General features: G+C 41.2%; 1 protein-coding gene across 2 annotated transcripts in view; it reads left to right on the top strand.

Moving 5' to 3' along the window:
- ZNF827 (zinc finger protein 827) overlaps window positions 1-19,342 on the top strand; it is a 397,034-nt gene that overhangs the window by 328,342 nt on the left and 49,350 nt on the right. The gene's annotated exons all lie outside the window — the stretch shown is intronic.

The following is a 19,342-nucleotide window of genomic DNA, read 5'->3' as shown; positions in this document are numbered from 1 at the left end:
AGTAGAAAAAGTATATATATATATCACATACAAACACAATTGGCTTAAAATGTATTGCAATGGTACATCAATAAATCAACATAAGCAAGAAATAATTGTACATAGTAACCCAAGCTGATGGTCAAAAGATCACTAGCCAAACCAGAAGAGGTCAGCCAACTGGATCTTTAGACATATACCCAACATAATTTTGGAATGGGTGATTATATTCTTGTCTGCAACATAAATATAGGTATATAATAATATTTGCATGGCAACATCCAATGAATATTAATACTGTCAACAAACCTTCTATGGATAATACCAAGTAACAAGACCAAAAGTACTTACATATAATAGACTCACTGTAAATTTAGCAAAGATGACGGACAATACAAGGAAGTTTTACATGCTGGCTGTACATATCGATACATATACACGATATGGGTGGTTAGAGCGTGTATCCACAACCCAGTTGTCGGAACGTGTTCACAAAAGGTGCCTGACAGTCACCACAGCAGCAGGATTGTGCACTGTGAAAACAATGGTAAGAGAAGGGGGGGTGAGTCTCTCTCTTGGCAGAGGTGCATGTGTGTATACAAAGTAAGTTGTATAATAAGCAGCAAAAGGTGCCTCAGGTAGCTGATCCATGCTCAGCATGTTTAAAAGTCAAAGTATTTACCTTCGGGACTGATGGCGTGAGTAATGCTGACACCAGGTCAACAGCTGGCATACTGACAGAGCCCTGTGGGCGTCGGTAGTTAACTACCAGGCTGTGTCCGGCATCCTGACACTAAGGACAACGAGGGGAACACAATTGCTCCTCCCAGCACAAGGGGCCGACACAGAACGGAACAATCCATCATCCAGTCAGCCTGCACTGGTGGAGCTTACCCGCCGGGTGTCTACGTAGGAACAATGGCAGGGGGAGATACGGCAGAGAGCCATCTAGTGGATGGATGAGTGAACAGCCAGAATGTTTACAGAGTACAAAAAAATCATTTTTTGTATGGGTTTGTATGTGATATATATATATACTTTTTCTACTATTTTGTACTTTAATAAAGTTGGCGCCTTTGTGCTTTTTTACTTACTTTGACCCTTTAAATTTACTTCTGCCATCAAAGTCCAAGGGAGCATCTCCCATTGCACCTCGGTACATGCTCTCTCTATAAAGTGAAGCCTTGCGACTTCACAGCCACTTTCTTACTTTTCATGCGCAAACTGCTGCTATGCTATTTAGGATGTTGGCAGTAATTTCACACCATTCAACTCTCTAAATTCTGTTTTTCAAGGCTTCACTTCCTGTTTCCCTTAATTGAGATGCCGGTGTTCTGACGAGAAAGGTCCCCCATCAGATAATAATGCCCGCCCTGTACTGCGCAGGCGCAGGACTTGCGCAGTACGGAGGACAAAGGAGCCTCCGAAAGTCCCCAAACTTTTCATCAGCTGTTGATCAGCTGTACACGGCACCTGCGCAATTAAGACTACATTGTGCCACACGCTCCCGATGCTCGTGCAACTCTGCAAGGGGCGGGTGTATTATTCATTGAACTCTGCAAGGGGCGGATGCATACAGAAGAGGCCACATGATGGGCAGAGCTCATACGATGGGGGTGGATTTCTCAAAGGGGCAGATGTATTATTGAGAAGCGTGTAAGGGGCTATACTCTGGAAAGTATTGAAATTGCTTGTGTTATGTATTTAACCCGCCCATCAACATTGAACTACCCGCCCTCATCAGCTCTGCCCATCATTGTAAAATACAGCCTCTTCTGTAGGCATCCGCCCCTTACATGCTCCTCAATAATACATCTGCCCCTTTGAGAATTGCGCCCCCATCGTATGAGCTCTGCCCATCATATGAGCTCTGCCCATCATGCGGCCTCTTCTGTATGTATCCGCCCCTTGCAGAGTTGCACGAACATCGGGGGCGTGCGGCACAATGTCATCTTGATTGCGCAGGTGCCGTATTCAGAGATTTTCGGCAGCTCCGTTGAGCTCCGAACTGCGCAAGCACTGCGCCTGCGCAGTACAGGGCGGGCATTATCCGATGGGCGACTTTCTCGGCACAACACCGGCGCCAACCCCAAAACCAATTGAAGAATCGCCTCAGATGAGGACATCGCTGGATCCCTGGACAGGTAAGTGTTCATATATTAAAAGTCAGTAGCTACAGTATTTGTAGCTGCTGACTTTGAATTTTTTTGGGGGGGGAGCCTGGAGCTTCTCTTTAAAGTACAGCTAAAGGCTTTCATATCACAGTATAAATATGTACCAAATCCAGTTACTATTTGATCAAGCCTCATATAGTAAATAAAACTTTTCCTTTAAATTATGTAAATTGCAAAAAGTGGCTGGGTCATGAAGGGGGTAAAATCTTCCAGCGCTGAAGTGGTTAAGGTTTTTGTGCAACCAGTTTTTTTGGGTTTTTTTGGATAGAGTGGGGAACCCCTGTTAGATTTGTATTGCTCTCTGTGCCCCGCTAGGTGAATTCACCCTTTCTATTTTTGTAGTAATTGCACCTCACAACAGAGGCATGGATCACAGCCTCTTTCCCTTTATTTTCTATGGAAGCAGAATCTTGTCAGCTTGTCAACCTTCCAATGTAAACGCACAGCAGGTGTTTGTAAGCTGTTAGAAACCGTATGAAATCCAACTTTAGAATCTCTGTTGTGATTGCGAGGATCTTTTAGGATGAGTTACATAACAGTACATGAGAGAGCTAGAGAGGTCAGGGGTGGCTTGTTTTTAGTTTGCTTGTTAAACATATGTAAATATTTTATTGTCCATAGTCTGGGCACACTAAGCTCTGTTTTCTTTATTGTTTTATTATTTTTATTTATTTTATTTTAATATGATTTTTTATTTTTTTTCATTTAAAAGCTAAGTTCATCTTTTTGGGGAAAAAATAAAAAATGCACATATTTTTGCACAAAAAAAAGGTGCATTTATTATTTTTTCCCACAGGAGCCTGTAAAGAAATGTACCCATGATCAATGGGGGAGAGGGGGAGAAGGTGAGGAGAACATGTGCTGGAGCATGTTCCACATGCTCCAAAAAGGTGAACTCTTCCTTTAACTTCATTGCTATCACAAGGAGACTAATAAGCATGGGCAGGCAGGTGACAGATCATCTTTACAGGGACATCGGGGATCAATTAGGCTCCTAATATCACCTCTGCCCTCCACTGTAGCTAATCAAGCACAGATTGTGCTTAAATAGCTGTTTACCCAGCCACAGCAACCAGGGAATGACAGCTCTGAACCCAGAAATGGTGAAATGTTCGTTGCTTCTGGGTTTATTCCCACAAATATTCCCAGAATTCCTGCTCGGTGTCTAGAGACTAGTTCTTGCAGTCCCAAGCTTCTCGGAGGAATTGGAGAGCCCAGAAACCACAGCAGGTTGATCACTTATACTGAAAAGCTAGGAGTTGGCTGAAAAAAACAGTACCAAATTACAGCTGTAGCCATGAGCTTGTTTAAATAACTTGAAATCCAGTGCTGCTGTCCTATCTCCACCCCTAACTATGCTTGGCCATTCACAAAATGCAGCACGTAAGTATGCTGTGACCAGCCTTGGTGTTCTGTCCTCATTCCCATTCCCATCTACTGTAGTGTCCATTCACAAAATGCAGCCTGTAATATCATACCTGTAGTGCTCATTCTTCCTGTCCTGGTGTACCTGATCTCCTTGTTTGTTGCACTGGTGTTACAGGAATGGAAAAGTAAAGAGAATCTCCACAATGGAGTCACAGACTTTCATTGCACCACATTGTATAAGTGTTCATGCAGTTTTCAGAACTATTCTACTATATGCAGCAGAGGCAGCACTTTCATTTAAAACCAAACTCACAGCTGCTATTGCTGACGCTGCTATTTACATTCCTTTATGGCCCTGCTGTAGTTGCATATATCATGCATATATGAATGTCCATAGCTTGGCCACTGTTCTACTTTTTAACAAGTCATCTCTGACCACTGGAACTGCAACCACTAGTATATAATTCAACAGCAGAACCACTTTTACTTTCAGAAGATTAGCCCATTCCGCTCCTCAATCCCAGCAGTGGATTGGCAACCTCCTAGTTTACTAATCTCTAATGTAAACACAGAGAAATTGCACAGGCACACTTCTTTTATTGTGAAATTTGGGGATGAATTGTTCCATAGTATCTACAGCTACATAGGTAAATGAGGGCTTGTTTTCAAGCTTATTTACTGCTTAAAAATTGCAAATACTTGAATGTCTATATAGCCTCACCACAGATTCGTTTTAAAGCTTTAGAGTTAAGCTCTGTAAAAACAGAAACACTAGCCAAGAAACTTGTCAGCATAGAATTATGTGTGCTGCAATTGCTGTTTGTTTTTGAAGGTGCAGGCTCCAGGCCATGGTTATCCTTGCTTCAGTGCAGCCAATAAAGTTTTGAGACACCTGACCTGCATACTTGTTTGGGGTCAGTTGCCTATTAGGTAATAAAGAAATATTAATATGGACAGCCTGCAGGTTGCACTGTTAAGGACGAGCTGGCAGTAGTAACCTATTTGATATATTGACTTGGCTTTTTAACGTATTTGAACAGAAACAGTAGATCTTCTTTCAAACAGATAAAGGTGATATACTTGAATAAAAACACAAGAACATGCAAGAAAGTAATTTATTTGACAAACTTATCAATAGATGGCAATGGTGTACTGTGGAAAAAGTAAGTATACTCTTGGCCTGAATTGTTGATATGCCCCCTTTAGCAGAAATAACTTCTTGTTCTTACTATTTTGCATAACTGCCCACCAGTCTCTGACATTGAACAGGTTACATTTCTGGGCACTTCGCCATGTAAATTTATTTTAGTTGCTGGATGTTTGTGGGTTTCATTGCATGAACTGCAACAGAATAGATAAATGTCCCCCAAAATACCTGCGCTACAGAACAACACTGGCCATGCACAGATCCAATTCTTAGTGTTTCCTGCAGAAACAGCCGAAATGTAAACTGTAGGTAGCCCTGCCAGCTCCATCTGGCTCAGCAAACCTCAATCTAAAATTCAAAGAAGCCTTATGGAAAATTGTTGGATGAACAGTAACTGCAGCCAAGTGTGGCTTTAGACCTACTAATGCCTCCTTGAAAACAAGTGGGGAGACGACTTCCTCTTTTCAAACAAGGTATTAAAGCATTGGGATCTATCATGAAATCTCACTTGTTGCTGATGAGGTATTCATGTGTTTTGATCCTTCCCCACTTGTCTATAAAAGAGGGCATGACCTGGTCCTACGTTCTGTACAAATTTTAAACAAATTGGAAAATCTACCTGGTAATGAGCACCTCTGACTGCCAGAGGTCCTTGGTAATCACCCCTTAGAACAAATCCTGGGCAAATTGTGGCCCTAAGGCCACGTTCGGCCCTTTGGCTGTCCCTCTCTGGCCCTTGATGCCTCCACTGTCAGAATCCCTCGCTGAGCCTGTTTGCATCCTCACTGAGGAAGCGGACAGGCTCAGAGAGGCACTCTGACAGATGTCCGTGTGGCGAGATGCAAGAACTGGAAGGAGAAAGCCTGTGAGCTGATCAGTACAGCAGGGAGGCTCAATTCTGGTGGGAGAGCATTGCTTAGGAGATGTTGCAACGCTGTCCCGCCACTGTGCTACCTGGTCAAGTTCTTCTGATATAGCGCCTGCATGTTGCAATCCACAGAAGCTGTGCAATTGTTCTTCAGGTCAGGATCTGAAGTAATCCCTGCCGTACCGAATTCAGGCACTCTCCTTCCAGTCACAGTGCTTTTCAGAAGACATTAACCCTATAATACTGCACTACCACACTGCAATCACATGCGTTTGCAGTGCCGCACTATTGAACTCAGTGGTGAGTTTGACCCCTTGTCAAACTCTGCGGCCCAAGTTAAAAATGCCACGACATGTGAAAATCTCCATCTGGTATTTTTACAGTTTTGGGGGGGGGGGGGGGGGGGGTTACCACCTCTCACCTCCTGACCATACATCTGAAAGAGACTTATTTTATGAGCAGTTGTATCTATTGTTCCTAGTTCCAGGTGTATGTTTTCTGTATGTTTGTGTACCTACAGACTTCCCAGGTCCAAAATTATTATTGAGCAGAAGTAAGTTCAGCCCTCCACAACAATCACAATTTCTCATGTGGCTCCTTTGGAAAATTGCCCACCGCTGCCCTTAGAAGTTACAAGTAATCTAACTGTAACAAGCAATGCTTAAAATTGGTAACATAGCTTTGATTTATCAGGGTGTTTGTGAACACCCATAAACATAACTGTATTTTTATATAGAGAGGGTGGTGATGTAAAATTCACTGGCTTCATTATGTGACAATAATGCTTTGAAGACTGGTGTCTTTAGCAGCTTTCTATTGAACTGTAAAGTAGAGCTGTACGATTAATCGTTAATCAAAATCGCGATTCTTTTCCCTTCCCGGTCTTCAAAACAGCATTTCACGATTCTTTCTAACAAGTGCAGAGAGTTCTCACAACTGAAAAAAAAAAAAAAAATCCAGACAGCCTGCCAAGTTTTATCACAGCATGTGGATAAGTATAAACAATGTAACATTTCTTCTTAGATTAAAGGAATGAACTTCTGCCTGTAGATGAGGGAAGTTTAACCACTAAGGCTAAACCTTTTTCTGACACTTGCTGCTTACAAGTTAAAATCAATAAGTATTGCTAGAAAATTACTCAGAACCCCCAAACATTACATATATTATTTTTTTTAGCAGTGACCCTAGAGAATAAAATGGTGGTTGTTGCACTATTTTATGTCACACGTTATTTGCGCAGCCATCTTTCAAACACATTTTTTTTTAAATACACTTTAATGAATAAAAAAAAACCTAAACAGTAAAGTTAGCCCAATTTTTTTTGTATAATGTGAAAGATGATGTTAGACCTCATGTATACTGCTGCTGGTAAACGGACGTTCAGAGGCAGTTGGCTGCTTTTTTTTTCAGCTGCCCCTGAACTCATCCAATGTTATCTTATCAGTACATGTACACAGGTTTGTTTAATGTCGTTTTTAGACAGTTGAGTTTAGAGGCCTTTTTTGGAAAGCAAAAAAATTACTTAGGACGCTGAGTCTAGAGGCATTTCAAGCTCTAAACGTGGTAACTCGGGTTTAGCCGCATTTCGGTTACAGGCGTTTTTCATTTTTGGCTATTTTGAAAAAAAAAAAAATGTTTTTTTTTCAAACGCTTCTAAACGCAAACGCGGCATTTAAACGCGGCAAAACGGACGTTTTAAACATGGGTTACTATCCGTCAAGTTAGATAGTTCAGAAGAGGTTGTAAAAACGGCCCGTGTACATTAAGCCTTACACCGCGAGAATCGTGAGAGAATTGTGATCTTTATTCAGAGCAAAAACATTGTGATTTTCATTTCAGCCAGAATCGTGCATCTCTATGTAAAGTCAAAATAGGTATGCTAGGTTGTCGCAAACAGTCATGTTTACAGGGCCATAGTATTTGCTATTTGCATTCAGAAGTAAATTAGCATTTAAAAATGATACAAATTAATGCTTGGCCTAGAAAAAAAAACAAATGGATATTTTGACCTCTGCTTCGAGGCGCAGCAGCTTAATCACCAAAATATGTACACTCATTTGTTTATGCTTGCCTATTCTATGTCTGCCAGGTCTGCGCTGCTTATGGCATTTAGCAAAGACTAATGAGCTTGTATCATGGCAGGTCTAAACTGTAGCAATAGGCCCATTCCAGTCAGAAGCTGGCTGCTATAAAAGTAGCTTGGTGGGAATTTCACCTTTGCCACAGTTTGCTGTGGTAGGTATACTGACAAGGGAGAGGCACATCTGCACAGTGATTAATCATGGACTGCTCGCCTGCAAGGAGATCTGTAAGAGCCCAAACTTTAATGACTAGCTGGACTTAGAATAGCTTCACAGCAGCTGTACATTAAAAGTAAAAACTTGGTATAAGAAATACAGTGTGAGAGAGGGCAACATCAGACACTGACGGAGGTTACACCGTTTAAAGCAGAGTTCAGAACTCAGCCTGCAGAGCTCTATTACAGTTAAATAATGGAAAGAAAAAATTTAAGATTAATGAAACCTAGAATCGACTTTCCATTTGCGCTTTGCTGAATTTTTAGCCATAAAATCTTCAATTATAGCCAAGTATTGGGACAAATACCTCCAATAACTATTAATTAAATGTTTTATTTTCCAGGCCCTGCAACAATTTATTTCAATAACAATCTATAACAAAAATGCAGTTCTCAGTAGAGATGCAGTCTTGTTCTTGATGTATTCCTGCGATAAGTTAAGTCTATTAAGGCTGAACTCCAGGCACTTAATGGTAGGAAGACATGCGTAGGAGTATTGTTTTAGCTGAAATGACGATTTCTAGTTAAACATTTCCAGCTTTTATCCAAGCAAGTCCCTTTAATTCAATGCTGTATATAAACTGCTTTCTGTAAGGTACCTGTCACACTGGAAGCTGGGGGGGGGGGGGTGCTAAAAATAGGCGACTGATCTGCGGTTTTACCATTTGGCAATTTATAAAGAAGTAAAAAGAAAAAGGTGTCACGAGGCAATAACGCCTTCTGAACGTCTGCCAGCTGCTGCTATACTGCCTTCTGAAAAGCAAGCCACCATGAATCGCTTTTCAGAGAGCATTAAGCATTACCACGTGTCTGAAAGAGCATTAATAGTGACTGGTCACTCCAGAAGGTTGCACATGGGTCACCCTAATGCCCCTTTTGTTGTTCTCATTAGGCAACATTGACATAATTACAAACACTGCTTCACGTGGCAATTACCCTGGCTGCTGAATGCAGTCTATCATTCTATTCAAATCTCACTCCACTACATTGATTGAATAGCCTTAGCAGATGGGAATTTTAGTTCAGGACAAGATAGAAGGTGCCCAGCTGATCCCTCCTTCTGCCGTTATTATGCTGCAAACTCTTGCTTGCAAATAGTGGAGTCCTTTAAATATCTTGGTTTGATTTGTCCAGTTACCTCTGCAGTCGTATATTGCCCACAATATACTTCCACTGGTGTCCCTCCTACGATCTAAGGCTGGCCATATATTATACAATTTTCCAGATTTACCAAAACCATAAAATATGAGGTCAAACCTAAACACTTTCAATTTGTATGCAATCAGGCAGGCCCTTGCACTACATAGTTGAAGGTAATTCTAAAGGAAATTGAATAAAACAATTGTATAATGTATTATCCTTCTCACAACTCAGAGGAAAGAAAACCTCCCAGACATTTATCTATTCTATTACTACCAATTGCGACATGCCATCCGGAAGCAATTTGGCTTCCTTGCCTACCATACAAGTGTGTCTGCCCTAGAAAAACTTTTGCGCACCTCGGGCCCTAATAGATTGATATCGGATTATTCATCTTCACTTTGTGCTAGTCTCGGCCTGGATAGTTTTAAGCTCAGTTGAAATGGACCCCGCCAGATCTTCCCTTTAAAGAGCAGGATTGGTCAGAATTTAAACATACTTATAGTAAATCAGTTATATCCTCTAAGGGTAAAATTATTCATCTAAATTTCTTTCAACATAGTTTATTTCAGATTGCACGGGTTGGGCCTTCGCCAGATGGCAATTTGTTTCAGGGGATGCGGAGCGACTGCTGATTTTATACACTGTGTGTGGAATTGCCCCTTGATCTCTGTCTTCTGGTCGGAAGTGAATTTATCTCTTTCTACTGCTCTTGGATTACCCAACATCCTGCACCCTAAGGCTGCATTCACACCTGAGTATCGGCTTTTTTCTGGCTATTTTTCAAGTGTTTATATACGTATTTGAGTTTTTGTGTACAGCGTTTTTTAAAAACAGTTTTGAGTTTGGTGTTTCTTAAGTAGCCAATAGAGAAAAAAATCATCGAATTCATCATTTGCTATGTTTTTCAGCTTTTTCATCCGCTTTTATTTATTTTTTATTACTATTATTTATTTATATTTTTGTAAGGGATTAGGGGTTAATTTATTTATTATTTACTTATTATTTATTTTGTTAGGTTAGGGTTAAGGGTTGGGGTTAGAGTTTTTTTTTTTATTATTTATTTTTATTATTTATTTGTTTATTATTTATTTTAAGTTAATTATTGCATTTGAGCAGAAAAACACTCAAAGGCGCGCAACAAAACACACTAAAATGCTCAAATCAGGTGTTTCCATGCATCTCTATGGAACAAAAACCGCTTCAAGAACTCACCAATCTGCTTGATTTGAGCTACTAAAAAAGCTGCAGAACTTTTTTGAGCTTCAGGCGACTTGTAGTGAAGATGTGAACCAAGTCGCTTCAAACTACAAAACGCTGAGGTGTGAGTGGAGCCTATGGAACTGTCTGTTAGTAATTTTTGGTGAATTGCAACTCTCTCAAAATGCTAAGCGCTTACTGCGCATTTTATTTTAGCTTTGGAAGAAACCCCAAACCTTGAGAAAGTATATTGACGGTTGTTACTTCTTGCACTCCCTCTTTGATGCTGCTAATATCATTTTGCATATCTCTGACCAAATGTGAGTGACATTTTCTCTACTTTTCTTATTTGTTTTTGGTTTTGTCAGGCTGACATCACCATATTTTTTTGCAGGTACATACTGTTTTTGCAATTGAAATTTGTATTAGTTTTTTTTTGGGGGGGGGGGGGACAGAAAACCTCAAACAATGTAGGCAGGTTCAGACTTATGTGAACCATTGTTTGAGACTGTAGATCCTAGGACTTGTAAAATGTTTGAACTGCAACTGATAAGACATGAATGTATCAGTATGCTTTGCACTTATTGCATCATACAATAAGAAATATACTATATTGTTACGGTAATATAACTTACTTTTTCTTGACTTTTTTCTATCACTGATACAGTGGATGAGCATTCAGTGCTGCATTTGGAGACTCTTCTTTCTTACCTTTGTAGAAAATGGCTGGAATGACAGTCAGGGCTAGAATGGTCAGAAGCCACGTAAGGCAAAAAAAGAAAATGGCAAGTGGTATAATTACCTGTGAGAGCAGGGGACACATTGGAAGTGCCATTGCTCTCTTTGCTGACCCACAGCAATTTCCCTGTGTAGCTCTGCTCTGAAGTATGTCACTCTCACCTTTGTATTTGACGCATACTTCATTAAAAGGAAGTGTTGCAGAAGGTGACATCATATGCTTTAAATGTGCTGATATCTCTCAGACAATGTTAGTATCTGGAAGTTACTTTAAATGTTGATAATTATGCAAATACAGTAATCCTGGGGGCTATTTTCATATTTTGGTCACAATTTACGATCCTTATTCTGAAAAAACATTATTCTAAAAAAAACCTTTATGCTCAAAGATCTGTCTAGTCTATGTACAGTGGCAAGTTTGGCGCAAGTCCTTCCTGACACACAGTATGGTTAGCAACATTTTATTTGTAGTTTCATCTCTGAGGCACAGTTTAGTCCTCATTGGTGTGAAGTCTGTGTACAGCATCCATTGCATGCACAGCATCCTTTTTCTTACCCACTTTTTTTTTTTTTTTAACAAATTGTATTTTATTATTATAGAAAGGCAGGATCCACAATGAACAAAGTAAAAGGCATCATGTACAAAGGAAGATACGGATCTTCTTACTGAATACAGAGATCATCAAAAAAACAATTGTGCTAAAGGGCTACACAAAAAAATGTAGTACATGACAAAAAGATCAGATAGCTTGAACAATAGGAAGATTAAATGCAGGAGCATCGCTAAGTTTGATGGCTTCCACACGTGAGTAGCTTTAGCGTGACATAAATAGAACATCTTGCACTAAAACCCTGTTAGAAAAGAGGGGTACTGCAAAGTTAAAACAAAGAAGCGCAAATTAGCAGGGGGGAGGTAGAAAGAGGGGAGCAGATGAGAGGGGGCAATGGGGTGTAGGGGATGAAATGGGGAAGAAGAAAAAAAAAAAGGGGGGGGCGTATTGTTGGTCTGGTCCAAGGGAGTGCACAGACTACCTTCTCACTCAGCAGAGCTCAGATCAAAGAGGGCTTTACCCTTCTCAGAGTAGATGAATATATTCCCTTTTTCTTACCCACTTTCATTTAAAAAGATGCTTTATAGTTTACATGCAATGCTCTGTGTTTTGCACAGTTAATATGAAGGGACTTTCACTGCCTACTTTGGTCTACAGCAGGGGTCTCCCAACTTTTTAGCCCAAGGGCCACATTGTAAATTTTACAAATATTCATGGGCAGAAACAATTAGTTATTTATAAATAAATGAATACAATTTAAATAATAACATCTGTGTCCCCTTTAGAGCCTTTACGCACTTCTGTGTCCTCATCAGAGTCTCCTACACGTCTGTGTCCCCCATGAGTGTCTCCTACATGTCTGTGTCCCTCATCAGAGTCGCCTACACATCTGTGCCCCCCATTAGAGTCTCCCCCACATCTGTGTCCTCCATCAGACGTCAAACACCATTGAAAATTGAGCTGTGCTGAACTTACACTAAATGGCAGTGTGTAACGAGGGGGCGAGATTTTGCATTTCCCAATTCCCCTCACTGGCCGCAGGCAAGGCCAACAAAAACTTCCAATGGCTGGGTTCCCCCATAAGCAAACCCTCAGATAACACCTCCCAGATACCCCTACCCACTCCGATCACACCCCTATATTCACACCCCCCCAATATCTATCCACTCTGATCACTCCCCCCCTAATATCACTCCACTGTGATCACTCCCCCCATATCTCTCCACTCAGATCGCATCCACCCACACAAGCACACCTCTCCCCTTCCCCCACCCTGATTACACCCCCAGATACCCCCCACTCCGATCACACCCCTAGATTCATCCCCCCCATATTGCTCCACTCTGATCACCCCCATATCTCTCCACTCTGATCACAACCCCACCCACACAAACATACCTCTCCGCTAACACACACACACAGAATCCCCACCCTGATTACACCCCCAGATACCCCCCAATCTGATCACACCAGCTCCTCAGCCTAATTGCCACCCCTCCAGATACCCCCAGTCTTATCACACCCCCATATCTCTCCACTCTGATCACACCCCCCATACCTTTCCCCTAACACACACCCCAGATACCCCCCTCCACCATCACACACACCTTACCAATCCCCCAGATCTCACCAGTTCTGCAGACAGTTCCTCCCAGTCATGCAGCTCCTCCTCCTGATGATGTCAGTGGAGGAATCTGCAGCACACCAGGGCAGGTTAACTGTCACTGGGGCAGGCATTACAAGACCTTCATCCAAATCTCTGGTGGCTGTGACCTCCAGCACCCTGGCCTGACTCCAGCATGCACAGCCAGCCCACACCTCTAAACTGCCTGACAGTGGGGCCCCGCCTCCTCCCTGCACACATGGGAATCTGCCAACTGCTCATTCATCCTCTGCCTAGATGTATCTGCTCTGACTAAGGTACACACACATTGCACCGCCTGCCTTCTGCTCTCTCTGGCGGTCCTGGAAAATAATGCACAGCACAAGTGGCATAGCGAGAGGGGAGTGCAGGGGAGCTGCTGTGTCTGATGTTTGTCAGGACTTCCTGCTGAGAACAGCAGGGGGAGGGGGAGCAAGCAGACCAGCAGTTCTGTGCCTGCAGTATCTAAAGGAGCTGCGGGCTGGACAGAACATACAAGCGGGCCAGATGTGGCCCGCGGGCTGTGGTTTGGAGACCCCTGGCCTACAAAGTCCTTTCTGGTACATCATCCCAATGTAAGGCACCACTTTAATATGAAGGGTCCTATTTAATGCACCTTAGTTCTATTCACAGTTTACAGTTGTTCCAAACAAGTTTTGGGTAAGCTCTTAAGTTGATCTGATGTATCTGAACGGGTCAATAAAAAACATTAAACAATAAAATATTTTAAATTGTAATACATTTGCTTAATTTTATTATGTGGTTATTCTTTAGCTTAGCCAAATGAGGGCCCAAGATGATTAATAGAATATCATATTTGGTAGGTCAGAGAAGAGAAGCATGGAACCTACAAAAGTAGAGTGGTATGCAGTATAGAATGCACACCACAGTGTACAGAGTGGAGTGGTGAGGAATCTAAAACATCAGTACAGTGTCTGAGCATGCAGTATAGAACATAATGCACAGCATAGGGAATAGAGATATGGTCAGATTTCAATTTCTGTGGGCTTCAGCCTTAATGACCAAGCCATTTTTTAAGATACGGCACTGTGTCCCTTTAACTGACAATTGCGCAGTCGTGTGACGTTGTACCCCAACAAAATTGACGTCATTTTTTTTCCCACAAATACCTCTGCGTTTTTTATTTTTTGCGTTATTAACAAAAAAAGTGCGACAATTTAAAAAAAACAATATTTTTTACTTTTTGCTATAATAAATATCCTAAAAAAAATGTAAAAAAAAAAAATTATTCATCAGTTTAGGCCAATATATATTCTTCTACATATTTTTGGTAAAAAAAAATTGATTGGTTTGTGCAAAAGTTATAGCGTTTACAAAATAGGGAATAGATTTATGGGATTTAAATTTTTTTAATTTTTTTTTTTTTTACTAGTAATAGTGGCGATCTGCGATTTTTAGCAGGACTGCAACATTGCGGCAGACAGATCGGACACTTTTAACATATTTTTGGGACCATTGACATTTATACAGTGATCAGTGCTATAAAAATGCAATGATTACTGTGTAAATGTCACTGGTAGGGAAGGGGTTAACACTAGGGGGCAATCAAGGGGTTAAATGTGTTCCCTCATGAGTGTTTCTAACTGTGGGGGGGGGGGTAGGACTGACTAGAGGAGGAGACATATCGTTGTTCCTAACTAGTAGGAACAGACGATGTCTCTCCTCTCCTGACAGAATGGGGATTTATGTGTTTTGCTTTTTCTCAGTGACTGCAAAGCATCCTCTGATAGTATGAGGTGGAGAACATTACATTACCATCTTGCTTCTCCACCTTGCCTAATTAGGGAATGCTTTGCATTCATAGAGATAATGTAAAGCAATCTCTGAATGGTACCTGTCCTAGGACCTGAAAGCTAGTCAAAATCACTGTAGTAGTGATGCCTTCTAAGAGGGATCCCACAAGCATGATATATGCATAGTTACCGTTGGTCCAAGCTGGACCAATGTGACTCTGTAAAAAAAAAATATACATACCTGTAATACTTCTTTAAGGGGTGCTCAGCGAAGAAGAGGGTAAGTGCAGGGGCCAGAGAGCTTTTTATTACATAACTGAGAGATCTGAGGAATAAAGCAGATGTGTGGGATGGTAAGACAGGGCAGCACAGTGCCTAAGTGCTTAGCACTTTTGTCTAACAGCACTAGCGTCATTGGTTTGAATCCCAACCACAGCACTACCTGCCTGGAGTTTGCATGTGTCTCCCCTGTATGTGTGGGTTTCCTTCGGGTACTGTACTCCGGTTTGCTTCCACACTCCAAAGACAGGCTGTTAGGTCAATTGGCTCCTGTCTAAAATGGCCCTGCTATATCTATGTATGAATTTGAGTTAGGGACCTTAGATTGTAAGCTCCTTGAATGCAGGGACTGATGTGAATGTACAATATATATGTAAAGTGCTGCATAAATTGACAGTGCTGTATAAGTACCTGTAAAAAATATATGTGAGCCAGAGCAAATCATGGATGAACAGTGAGGTTAACAGAGAGAAGACTGAACTGGGTGAGGGAGAGAGAAGATTTGAGAAGCAGATCATAAGCAGCAGAGAGGGGAAAGTAAATCATTAGGAGTGGATCATGGCTAGAGTGTGAGAAAGAGGAAGCAGATTGTGGATGTTGGGGTAGGGAAAAAGTAAAAACTGCCCAACAAAAATTGTAATCCTTTTCATTAAATACCTAAATAGGCTTTATTTTATGTCTGAAGTGCTGCTTTAATAAATACATACAAATATAGGAACGGCTCACATTGCAGTCTTTAAAATGGTTTATGTGGTATTTAAAATGCCACAAGGTGGCATTAGTGAGTGTCACAATAGCATGTAGAAAACACATACGGAAAATAACTATCGAATGCCTAAAATTAATTTAGAGTCTTCTCCATGCCAGACTCTTCTTTTATGAGAAGGTGACCTCCACAGCAATGGCAAGAAAACATGAGAGAAAAAGACCTTTGGGAGTACAGCAAGAAAATGTTTTATGCTTGGAATTTTTATTAAAACATTGCAGTCTTCTTTTGTGAGAGATAAAAAGCTGAATCTTGTTTCATATCTTTTGCACCCATGTATCATTTTACACTGCAGTATAATCAAACTTTCTTTTTTTCATTATAAACAAGTGTGCTGTGAGAGTAGTGATTTACATTTAAATAATGTGCTGTATTTTATAGATGATGCAGGAACCAGAATGCAGTCACCCATAGCAGCCAATCAGAATGAACTTTCCTGAGGCCAAACCAATGCACAGTTATATCTGACCGGCACTTTATATTTTGCTCTTTGCACCATTTTATTAAATAAACTTTAATAAGTGTAGGAAGGTAGACTGGGGTGAGTATAAGTAATAACACTGCAATGATGTTATAGCTGGCATTGTGGATTGAAAACTGTGCACTTGTCCCATATGTGTGCTTTAAAAAACACCCGTAGGCCTCATCCACATTGATACCGTCAAACCTGTGTTTTTATGCATTTGGAGGACATTTCCAAAAGCATTTCAATGCAGGCAAGGATTTTCCAATGGTGACATTCACACCTGCTTTTAGATGCGGACAGTTTAGCTGCATTTAGAGAAAATAGAATTCTGTGCATCCAGGATCCGTGTTAACAGCTTAGTGGAACTAAAGTCCCACTTTTAAAAACTGAGCAGGCAGGCTCTTTATTGCAAAGAGACATTCTTCAATAAAAGAAACCCACCTTCCTGCTCTCAGTCTTCTTTGGAATGTACACAGAGCTGCACAGCTCAGCTTAATTCCGGCACAGCTCCTGTGTGCCTGGAGAACTGCACCCCTGCGCGTGTGCAGGGGAGACTTCATCCTGTGCAGGGGAGACTTCATCCCATGCTGGGCAATGACTCGGACAGAAGATGCCAACACCTGCAAGGGACTTAATGCCATTGAAGGGAAGTAAGTATCGTGGTGTTTAGCTCTGCTTTAGCAAGTCTTAATACTGCTAAACCTGTTTTAAACCAGAAAAAGTGATGTGGGAGGCATAAAATGTGTTCATACTTCTCAGATCACTTCTCCTGTACTTAGAAAAGATAAACATAGGAATGCCAGTGTGAATGAGACCTTAATGTTGCAGCTTTACTCTGCTTCCTTTAAAGACTGTCATCTGTACTTGGATTGAATTTTTAGCTAAAATGTATTTTTATTAGAAGTGTCTCATGAAAACAATACTTTGAGAGAGGCCTCAGATTTTTTTTTATCACTGGCCTTATTCCACCAAGGAGTCTCTGTACTAAAATAAAATTTCACCCTTTTAAAGAGGAACTACAGTCTGCTCACATAATTTGTAATAAAAACATCTTTGCCATTCTGAAGCTTCCCTCCAACCACTTTGCATATTATTTTTTATATACTGTGATTCTGTACTTGCCAAATATGCTGCAGAAATCTCCCTCCACTAAGTCTGGCTGCATCCATTTCAACTGTGGGCAGCTGAAGCTGCTGCCTGTTCACTTCCTGGATTTACACAGACACACACCTCCAACTGTGCAGCCCTCATTGGCCCTCTTATGACTCATCCCTCCTCCCTTCTTGGCAAACTCTTAGGAGAGTGAGCTGTGCATGATGTCATAAGCCTAGGCTTTTTAGCAGACAAGAAACAGGAAGTGGGCTGTATAAGGTATTTACTGGCAGAAAAAAAAATTACTATCCAAAGTTAAACAACAACAAGGGCAGAAGATTTAATAGATGGAAAGTTGAAAAAATGACTGAAGGTCCGCTTTAAGCATTTAAAGAAGGGTTAGAACATCTTTTTTTTTTTGTTTTCTGTTAGGGTGGCAGGTGGTGACTGAGACAGGAAGTTATAGAAAACTTCTTCAACTGGGGCACTCACTGAAAGCAAAAAAAAAATCATTTTTTCCCAGTAGATTGGGGGAAGATTTGAAGACCGTGAATTTTTTTTTTTGTGTTATTTCTGTCATTGGATGATTTTCTCTCATGCCCTGTCTTGGTGGCAGAGTTCAACTAGACAGGAAGTGAGGCGATATCTTATGGTGGAGACATGGACAGCAGTAAAAACGCGACAGAGGTTTTAAACCCCTTCTTTCCCTCGTACATATCTCCAAAGCCCATGGAAAATGTTTTAGCTGCTTTCATTTTAAGTAGTAAATAAAAAATAGTCAATGCAGACTGAAGTTACATAGTATTACATTGTATATCCCTGTATGTTGCGTTCATATAGGTGCTTATCTAATAGTTTCTTGAAACTATCGTTGCTCCCCGCTGAGACCACCGCCTGTGGAAGGGAATTCCACATCCTTGCTGCCCTTACAGTAAAGAACCCTCTACGTAGTTTAAGGTTAAACCTCTTTTCTTCTAATTTTAATGAGTGGCCACAAGTCTTGTTTTCTATTGTAGGGTCACCAGTACGGTATTTGTATGTTGAAATCATATCCCCTCTCAAGCGTCTCTTCTCCAGAGAGAATAAGTTCAGTGCTCGCAACCTTTCCTCGTAACTAAGATCCTCCAGACCCTTTATTAGCTTTGTTGCCCTTCTTTGTACTTGCTCCATTTCCAGTATATCCTTCCTGAGGACTGGTGCCCAGAACTGGACAGCATACTCCAGGTGAGGCCGGACCAGAGTCTTGTAGAGTGGGAGAATTATCGTTTTATCTCTGGAGTTGATCCCCTTTTTAATGCATGCCAATATTCTGTTTGCTTTGTTAGCAGCAGATTGGCATTGCATGCCATTGCTGAGCCTATCATCTACTAGGACCCCCAGGTCCTTTTCCATCCTAGATTCCCCCAGAGGTTCTCCCCCCAGTGTATAAATTGCATTCATATTTTTGCCACCCAAATGCATTATTTTACATTTTTCTACATTGAACCCCATCTGCCATGTAGTTGCCCACCCCATTAATTTGTTCAGATCTTTTTGCAAGGTTTCCACATCCTGCGGAGAAGTTATTGCCCTGCTTAGCTTAGTATCATCTGCAAATACAGAGATTGAACTGTTTATCCCATCCTCCAGGTCGTTTATGAACAAATTAAATAGGATTGGTCCCAGCACAGAACCCTGGGGAACCCCACTACCCTCCCCTGACCATTCCAAGTACTCCCCATTTATCACCACCCTCTGAACTCGCCCTTGTAGCCAGTTTTCAATCCATGTACTCACCCCATGGTCCATGCCAACGGACCTTATTTTGTACAGTAAACGTTTATGGGGAACTGTGTCAAATGCTTTTGCAAAATCCAGATACACCACTTCTACGGGCCTTCCT

Source organism: Aquarana catesbeiana, linkage group LG01, assembly GCF_042186555.1.
Source record: "Aquarana catesbeiana isolate 2022-GZ linkage group LG01, ASM4218655v1, whole genome shotgun sequence".
NCBI classification, from domain to species: domain Eukaryota; kingdom Metazoa; phylum Chordata; class Amphibia; order Anura; family Ranidae; genus Aquarana; species Aquarana catesbeiana.
Note: the sequence above shows the minus strand (reverse complement) of the source record. Positions and strands in the feature narration are given on the sequence as shown.